At 39.7% G+C, this 9,137-nt stretch overlaps 2 long non-coding RNA genes across 2 annotated transcripts; both read left to right on the top strand.

The window, feature by feature from the left end:
• Nucleotides 1–1,434: 1,434 nt before the first annotated feature.
• On the top strand, nucleotides 1,435–4,569 carry LOC130418822 (uncharacterized). The gene is made up of 3 exons (XR_008906401.1): nucleotides 1,435–1,567; nucleotides 1,830–1,887; nucleotides 3,079–4,569. It is a non-coding gene; the product is annotated as an uncharacterized LOC130418822 (long non-coding RNA).
• Nucleotides 4,570–5,790: 1,221 nt separating this feature from the next.
• Nucleotides 5,791–7,921, top strand: LOC130418821 (uncharacterized). The gene is made up of 3 exons (XR_008906400.1): nucleotides 5,791–6,823; nucleotides 7,055–7,183; nucleotides 7,372–7,921. It is a non-coding gene; the product is annotated as an uncharacterized LOC130418821 (long non-coding RNA).
• The last annotated feature ends 1,216 nt before the right edge of the window (nucleotides 7,922–9,137 follow it).

The following is a 9,137-nucleotide window of genomic DNA, read 5'->3' as shown; positions in this document are numbered from 1 at the left end:
GAGTTGTTTGATTCTCGTCATAACCTGTTTAAGCTTGACCATTTTAATCATTCCCCTCACATTCCAAGAGGTAAATTTAAGCCTCTTAACCTGTGACATTTTTAATGTATATAAGATTGGATAAGTAGAGATTCAACATTAACAGTGAAATTAGCAAGAGGTGTTGTTTCACTGAGGTGATATTTTGAACAAAACCATATTAACAATTTGCTTATCTGCCCTAAACAACTAGCACTAGCTGTCAACCTGAACATGACACCCTTTGAAGAGATGACCCTTTATAACCCTTTTAGTAATCTTATATTCCTATATGTATTACGGCTTTCACTCATATACAGTATACTCGGGGACCTCCCAACACGTTGAAAAATAATAAAACCAATCAACTGACGAAGAAGCTCTGCTGACAAATCCGGGAAGAATTTGATCTCTTGATCAACGTACATAATCTTGCCTTTAATCCTGGCAGCTTGCATCACCCGAACTTTGTCTTGAAAATTCAGAAACTTCATGATCATCACTCTTGGGAGAGATGAGCGGTTGGATTGTGGACGTCCTGGTAATCTGTCTGCTCGCTCGATGATTGGCGGAACGGGGAAGATCGTAGTGCCCAGAATTTCAGGTAGCCATTTTTCCAGGAAGGCTGCAGGATCCGGGTTTTCTACCTTTTCGGGAAGGTTAACCAGCCTAAGGTTCGATCTCCGCGAGCGGTTTTCAAGATCGTCAAGCTTCTGTGAAAGGAATTTTACCCGTTTATCCATTTCCGCTAACTTATTCTTTTCCGAATTGACAGTGTCTTCTACGGTGCTAATACGCTCTTCCGCCAGATCCATGCGTCCTGAAAAGTCTCTCACATCTTTTTTAACATCATGAATCGCATTTAGAACGCCCTCAATCTTTGTAGCAAAATCAGTTCGCATCAATTCCAGTTTTTGCATCACATCAAGATTTTGGATGGAATGAGCGCCAATTCCGTCTGATTGGGGAGGATCGCTTATGCTTACGGCCTCTGATGAGCTAGCCATGCTGCTAACATCGCCGTCGTCCTTGCGTTCCTTTACTGGGGAAGAGTCGAATTCGTGTTTCTTTTTACCTTTTTTCGACGGCATCTTGTTCTTTGGGTCACTCTGAAGCTTTACTGAAACGAAATGAAATCGTATCGAAGGCTGACGTGTATAATATTAAGGATTTAGAGAAATAATGCCAGGAGCTCGCAAAAAGACGTGTGCCTAGTTCGGATCCATAACCACGCCCCCACTGTACATCATTTATTGGATGTTGAACGTTTAAAATCTAAGATTTGAAGACCAGTGCTGCCAACTCTCACGCTTTCGCCGTGTGACACACGGATTTCTCTATTTTCACACGCACTCACGCCACACATCCAATTTCTCACGCAAAAAAATAACGATCGTGGGGCGAGACTCGTTCGTTCCTTTTCAAACTCCCCGACGGTAGATGGCGCTGATGGCTTGCTGCACCCCCAAGTTAGCGACAGGGGAAGAGAAACCCTGAAAGACAATGAGAGAAACTACCACCTAAAGTCTGATGATGAATCTGAGACTAGGTATGTAACAATGAAATGTCGTCCAAATGCGTACTGACTCTCTTAAACTTTAAATCTTGAAATAAATTTTTTGTGTGTGTGTGTGTGTGCGCGTGTGCGTGTGTGTGTCTTTGAACACGATTTATTGTTGTGAATGTAAGATCAGCTGTCATAACAAGCAGCAGGAGAGCATCTTTTTTACTTTGTGGTTTAATGCATGCTCAAGACATGAGGTTATAGCATTGTTTATTTATTCCTATCACATTTATCTTTTTATCAAAAGTCCAACGAAAAGGACTCCGTGTGGATGAAGACTTTTTCTCATCTGTTTGACCAAACAGGTATGTATTCCAAAGAATTTAACATAAATACAAGAAATTTGAGCAATAGAAGTAGGCATGTTTTTGTAACTGAGAGTAGAGTTATTAAACCCATTAAATTCATCTGTTTTATTGCTTAAAAAGTTGTACTGTTTCAGCACTTTATTTGTTGCCCTTTATTTGTTTCTGTTGTGTGTGGCTTTGAATGAAGAACAATGTCCCTCCCTAAGTAATCTTGTGTCGTTTTTGGCTGAACATTAATCATGAAGCGCTCTTAAAGGGGTCATATGGCGGAAATACGTGTTTTTCTCTGTCTTTGGGTTGTTGTAGTTGCCCATGCATGTATTAGACACATAAAATTCAAAAATATTAAGTGTCGGAACAAAAGGTACATGCAATCTAAAAGCGAATGTGAACCCAGACCTTCCTGAAACGCCTCTTGTAACCACATCCCACGCATGTACATCACGTTGATTTGACTAAGACCGCCCAAATGTATACTCAAGTAAGGTTGGTGGTCTTTTATATCTCATTGTGCTGTCGCCTGCGCAGCCTCATGTTCCGAATATGGTAAGAGTCGTTACATTTCAGTGCAGTATTAGACCAATCACTTTGCACTAGTGACCTAGCCAATCATAGCACACCTCACTGTTCAGACCGATGAGTTTTGTAAAATATCAGCGCGTTTCAGAGAGGTGGAGCAAAGAGGAGATACAAACATGATCGGTGTGCGGAAAATACACAGTTTTTAACCTTAAATCGTGTATACACATTGAATTACATCTAAAGCAAACAATAATATTCCTTTTAGCCGAGACAAATGACCCCTTTAAGAATACAATTATTCACAACATAGGCTAGGTTTCAGTTAAGAATGAGTTAAATACCATTCTAATCAAAATGTCAATCAACCTATCTAGGTCAAATCCTAAACAATGGTCTAAAAAAATAAGTTTTTATTGTGGTACATAGGCAGTCATTTAGGCACAACAATATTTTTCAGGTCGACTGTTCAGCTCAAGTCTAGAAGGCCCTACAAGTCATTATGAAGAACATAAATTAGAATAAGTTCAGGTATTACACATCTTTAGCAGACCACTCAAAAATCCACTAGAATGCAGGAAATCACATCTACTTAATCCAAAATTTCCTGGGGGCGGACCTTCAGCTATGTCTGATTCACAGAATGTAACCAATGTTATCCATCTCTAGTAGGCTGCCCCTATCAACGGATTTGGGCCTCCGCACAACCTACCAGAATGCAGGGTACAACATCAAATGAATTCCAATTCTCTGAGATCTGAGGCACCAGCTTGTGTGGCTGCATGCGCGGCATAATTTTGATCACTCCTGACAAAATCTCACTCCAAGGTTTTTTGAAAAGTTGGCAGGTATGTGAAGACCTTTTCTCGTTTGGCTCTCATCGGAGGCGGTCGCATTTTCACTCTCCCCGTCCTTGCCCATATCTTTCCTGCTGTGTCTCGTGTCTTGTCTCGTCTCATCTATTGAGAGACTCTCTCTGCACTGCTCTCGAAACTTGGAAATTATGGATCTGATCAACTGGTCACTTAGCGCAATTGACACCATTTTCTCGACGAGAAACAAAGGTTCGGGTGAACCTGAATGCCCTGATGGAACGTTCGCAGCTGGCTACACGATGGACGCGTGGGAGAGATGGCGGATCGTGTGTCTGGCGGCTCTTTCTGTGGAGGACATTGAAGATATCTACCTTTTCGGAACCATGATAACAGGTATTATGCTGATTGGATTATGCTTTGCCCTGGGTTATCGAAAAATTCTTAAAACGGGAACAGCTGTCCAAAGCCTCACAAAGCTTCCCGTTTTGACGGAGGCCGTGGGAAGAGCGGTCAGCACTGAGACTGAGACTATTAATCGCAATATGGATTACATCTTGAAAAAGCTCACGGCTATGGAAAGGAAAATTGATGATTTTAGAGACCAGAATGGACAAAGAGAGTAGCCGTGGAATTGGAATGCGGTTTACTCGCCTCAAGACGAAACAACTGCAATCTTATCTTTTCGGCCCCCCTTGAACCAGGATTGGCCTTGGCCGAGGCGATACTGGAGAAACAACCCTGAAGGGCAATGTGGCGAGACGCTCTTGCGTTCCCTCCCCCATCATACACCCACACACAGACTTTTGGACCTTATCGCTCATACAGACACACACACAAACACTGACTCTGACCAATTCCAAACCTCCGTAGCTTTGACCCGCCAGCTTGGCAAGCGGGTCTGTGTTAAGCGCCGTAATGGCTGCAGGACCGGATGGCTGCTTGCCTGAGCTGGATTATCTTACCCTGTTGCAAGTCTTGTCTATGGTGTATTATGTGTATCTGTTTTTCTCTCCACTTCCCTCATGTTTGCTGTATTCTTCTTCTTAAATCCATTTCGTTACACTGTACTTGTTATATGTGTAATGACAATAAATTGAATCCAATCCAATCCAAAGACATTATATAATGAGATTTTTAAAAAATGATCGAACAGATCCTCTCGTCTAATGTCAGTGTCTAAGTCAGAAGTTGATCTGAAAAACAGTTTTTTTAGCGCTAAGTGACGGTGATTCTGGAAGTCGACCTCTACTGAGTGTCTGAATCTAAAAAAGTTTTGTAACAATCGAAACAAAAAGTCACTTTTGGTTCAAGCTGCAATCCGTACCTGAGGTTCGTTGCTGTGATTCTTCCACAAACCCTTGATCATGCCCTCCTTTGGGCTGCTCATGAACATCTCCAGGGTATAAGGAATGTTGAGCGCCTCCAACTGAGCAAGAAACACGAAGCACTTCAAATAATATCTGTGTAAAACAGAAGCACAAGATACACTTTAATGTTTATTAAATCACAATGTCATTTATTGCACATGAAATGTCCATAGACTTACAGATGGATTTATACCAACAACAAAAACAAATGTTACTGCGCATCCGCAAAGAATAGAGTCGCTGGAGATTATTTATGATAACATGGCAAGATAAATAACAAGTAAATGACATTAGATAGCGAGATAAAAGTATGTCTTGTAAGTATTATTTTGGGTTAACAGTTGAAGAACTGTTACTTGGCTAAACTTAAATGCGATAAAGTTACACAACCCATATTTATTAAATAAACTCAACAAACTGTTTATTTAATACAATTATTATACAATAAAATACAAATATAAATTAATATTAATATAAATGAAATTAAATATAATTAGTTTTATTACGATCCACTACCCAGACATATGTTATTTATTTATGTTATGTATTATATGGACCACTCCTTCCCAAAATGTGCGATGGAAAGGAGTGGTCCATGTTAGATTATTGAGAGGCCACTTGAGGAAAGCAGCCGTTCGTAGGTTGGGAGAAGCGTCAGAGAGAGCCTCCTGTTGGCTCTGGCACAAGAGAGAGGAAACAAGCTGGAAGCCTGGAGGAGAGGGGCAGTGACCTGGCCAGTCACTGCAGACCCGCCAACTGGAGGGTGTAGTGGTTAAGGGTCGAAACACCCAGTGAAGGTTGAGGACCACCCGATGACCTCTCTTCCAGGCCAAGGCTTCATCCATTAGAAATGGGTGTATGCTAGCATCGTAGATGTATTATACAACTGTGCAAAAAAATGAATTATATGAATAATTATATGAAATATTTGATTATCTTTAAAGATTTGTTAAACAAGCATTCACTGTAACGAATTGCTGTAAAAACTACAGCGTTATTTTACAGAAGCTGAGTGTTTTTTAAATAATACAGAATATTGCTGTAAAGTGCAATGCATTCTGGGGTCACGTGACGGATTAACTCAAATGTACAGAATATTGCTGTAAATTTCAAATCTACAATGGCGGGATGATCTTCAACGGTCGAGATTGGTGTAGTGCGCAAAATGAGTGATTCACACATGTGGTAAGTGATTTATTACGTTTTTTCCATATTTGGTAACTATCATAGTGGTAACTTTATATAGAGTTATCTACATTCGCGTTTCACATTGGTAACCCCGGATTAAACCTTCATACGCGGGGACCAAAGGAGTCTTGCGCGGGGTTTCAGCAGCGCCGTCGCGGTAAGATTTCAAACATTCTCCGTCGCTATAGCACCTGATGACAGAAGTTGTGAATGTTATTTAGAGTTTTTGTACAAATCAGGAGCGAAGTCGGTATGTGACGAGCTACAGTTCATTGTATTAGTAAGTTGACGGTTGTTTTTTTAATGTTGAACATCGCGCACGCCGTAGACTCGGTAAAAGTTACATGCTTCGACAGTTGTGATACCACACTCGCTCGTGATTATTTTCTTGTGTAATTCAAATTTGCAAATGCAGTGACCCGTAAATCGAGAGACCAAATTAAAACAAGTCACCAAAGCTTCCGGTCAGTCGATGTTCACGGAGGATAGCCCGGTAAAGTGATTAATGTACGTAACCATCTAGATATACAGTTTATGTATCGGAGGCCAGATGAGAGATTGAGCAAAAGACGTTACCGACACCCTCATCGTTAGAGCAGGACTGTCTCCCAGATAGGACCGTTGGAGGGTGGGAGTGAGACCCGTTACAAAATACTAGTGTGACAATTTCTTGACCGTGACATCCCTAACGTTAGTTTGCTTACATTTCTGTATAAGTTGGGTTTTAAGTGTAAATTAATCTGTGTAATTTGCTTAGAGTTTGTTTGTATAGTCACTTATACTAAAATGTAGTTTAAATGTAAAAAGCTTAAAGATAAAATTGTATAGTAACTATTAACTATTGTCACATGTGGTATTGTTTGTTTTAAGACACACTTTGCCATGCAGGCCACTGGATGCTGACTACTGAAGGTTAGGTTGTGTGTGACTGTGACGTGCTCAGCACAGCTTCATGTCTGGCCTTCCCACTCTGTTCATAGCATGTTACATATTCAATCTTGAGTACCAGGATGGGGCAGCGTGTATCTTGGAGTCCAATGAAAGGTATTAGTTGAATAACTTCCTTACCTGCAATTTATAGATATGTTAATGTTATATACCTGTTAAGACCTTTAAAACAATATTTCTCAACGAGAGATGGATTTTTTTAGGGCAAATTATTTAGAAGTCTCCGCTATTGTACACTAGCAAGCTAATGATTTAATTCATGTGTTTTAATATAATATATTTTGTATATTTAATATGTAACATTTTGTTTTTCCTGACTCTTTGTAGATATTAATCCAGAGAGTGGAACAAGAAGAAGCATCATCTAAAATGCCAGGAAACAGAAGAAACAGGTTGCAGTGAACCCACATGTTGCCGCTCTACACAATGATGAATTTTCATTGTAATCGATGAAAAGTAAGAAGCACGCACAGACACACACACACCCACACACGCACACACACACATACACACACGCACACAAACACACAGAGATCTCATCATTGAATTACATCATATTATTCTCTGACTGTATATGTTGTCCTCTGTTTTTCTCTGACTATAAATTGAATATCTAACATTATTCTCTTGTTTTGTTTCCATAGTTCTAGCTACTTGTTGTGCTCTGATGGATCAAGATGTGGACCGTTTTACAGACTCACTTGGGCCTTGTTTTGCAATTTTGTTTCATGATGGTAATGTTGGTTAACGCGTTTGTAATAAGATTCAAGTATGGAAGGAAGGAGTCGGGAACCGGAAGACATTTAAACAAACATTTAATAAAGTAATAATAGCCGGCGGCCCCTCACGGACGACCGCCGGCGCAATAACATTAACATAAACATAAATACAAATTCAAATACAAACACAAGTTCGGGCCCCGGTCCTCTCTCCTCGACGGTCTGGTCGCCATTGTTTCTTTATACGCTCCCAATCTCCTACGTGGTGCGAGGCCGGTGCGCGCACCACTGGCGCTAATTAACAATCACTTACCGGCCTCGAACCACGGTCTCGCCCCGCCTACTCTACTACAGCATTGTTTAAACATGAATGTTTAAAGAGCCATGTTGGAAACTATGAAGTTTAAACTGAATAAAATTATTTCATGTACAACAACGTACACAATTCGTCTGTAATGTATTTTTGTATCAATTACAAATTAAAGTCAAATTAAACACTGTATATCTAGTATGCAAAACGTACTGGAAATACAGTGATTTATGTATTTCTTCTAAATAAAATAAATTAAAATCAAGCAATTTGTTGGAAAAAAATACAGCATTATACTGTTGCTATTCAAAATTACAGTTTTTCCTGTATTCTGCAATTACAGTAAATGGCTGTAAATTAAATTACAGTACTGTGGCTGTACAGTAACTGGCTGGCAACCCTGCTGCCAGTAGTTTACTGTAAATTTTACAGGATTTTTTTTACAGTGTTGGTAAAACATTTGTTGTGTGTGAGGGACTGATCCAAAATAACAACATGTTATAATACAAACAAAGATTTGTTTATCACATATGATAAAATACGGTAACACACAAACACATTTTTTTGCATTAAGGTCTAGTTAAGGAGTAGAAAGTGTAAACAAAACATAAGTGCAGTTCTGTACAGAATGAAAGCTTCTTCATTACAGTCTCTTTAGTATTTTGTTTATTTCTTTGTGCCTCTGGATTCCATTGTTTTCTCCGAAAACTCCTGAAGGACAATTGAAACCTTTTGTACATTATCTACTAACAAAATAAACAGATCAATGACAATTTAAAACATCTGAAAGTGAGTTTGTTACCCTGAACACATCAGAAGCTTCTCCTCCCTTCAGCCTCCTCTTCACTGAGAACACATGTACATTACACTTTACATCTCTATGTTTTCTAATTATATTCACTGTGACATGGTGACAGATCCTCGATTAACTGCCTTTCAGATTAATCTGAGACTCAAAAGATTAGTTGAGAAGGTTATAGAGCCCAGAAAAGCCAAATCCACCCATAATGCCAAAGAAAACAGCTCACATTTATGTATGTGCTGAACTGTTACACCTGAAGTCACAGTTTTTATGTCTTGTTAAAAATGAGCTTCGACTGACCTGTTTTGCTGCACGAGGCAGTTCAGAAGATCCTCCACTATATCACTGTTAGTGTTTGTGATCAGGTGCCTCTTCAGGTGAGTGAAGTGTTTGCTCTTTATTAAATTCGTATTAAAGACACACGCAAGCCACCATGACCGCCCCCTTTTGGCAGAGGCCGGTACTGCACCGTTTAAAAACTCCGGTGTGCAACAGTAATAATTTAAACAGGCTCAGAAAACACATAAATAATTACAAATACACATTACACTGTGGATACATGCATGTTTACCACATTAA

This window comes from Triplophysa dalaica, chromosome 4, assembly GCF_015846415.1.
Source record: "Triplophysa dalaica isolate WHDGS20190420 chromosome 4, ASM1584641v1, whole genome shotgun sequence".
Taxonomy (NCBI): Eukaryota; Metazoa; Chordata; class Actinopteri; order Cypriniformes; family Nemacheilidae; genus Triplophysa; species Triplophysa dalaica.
This window is presented reverse-complemented; position numbering and strand designations above follow the sequence as displayed.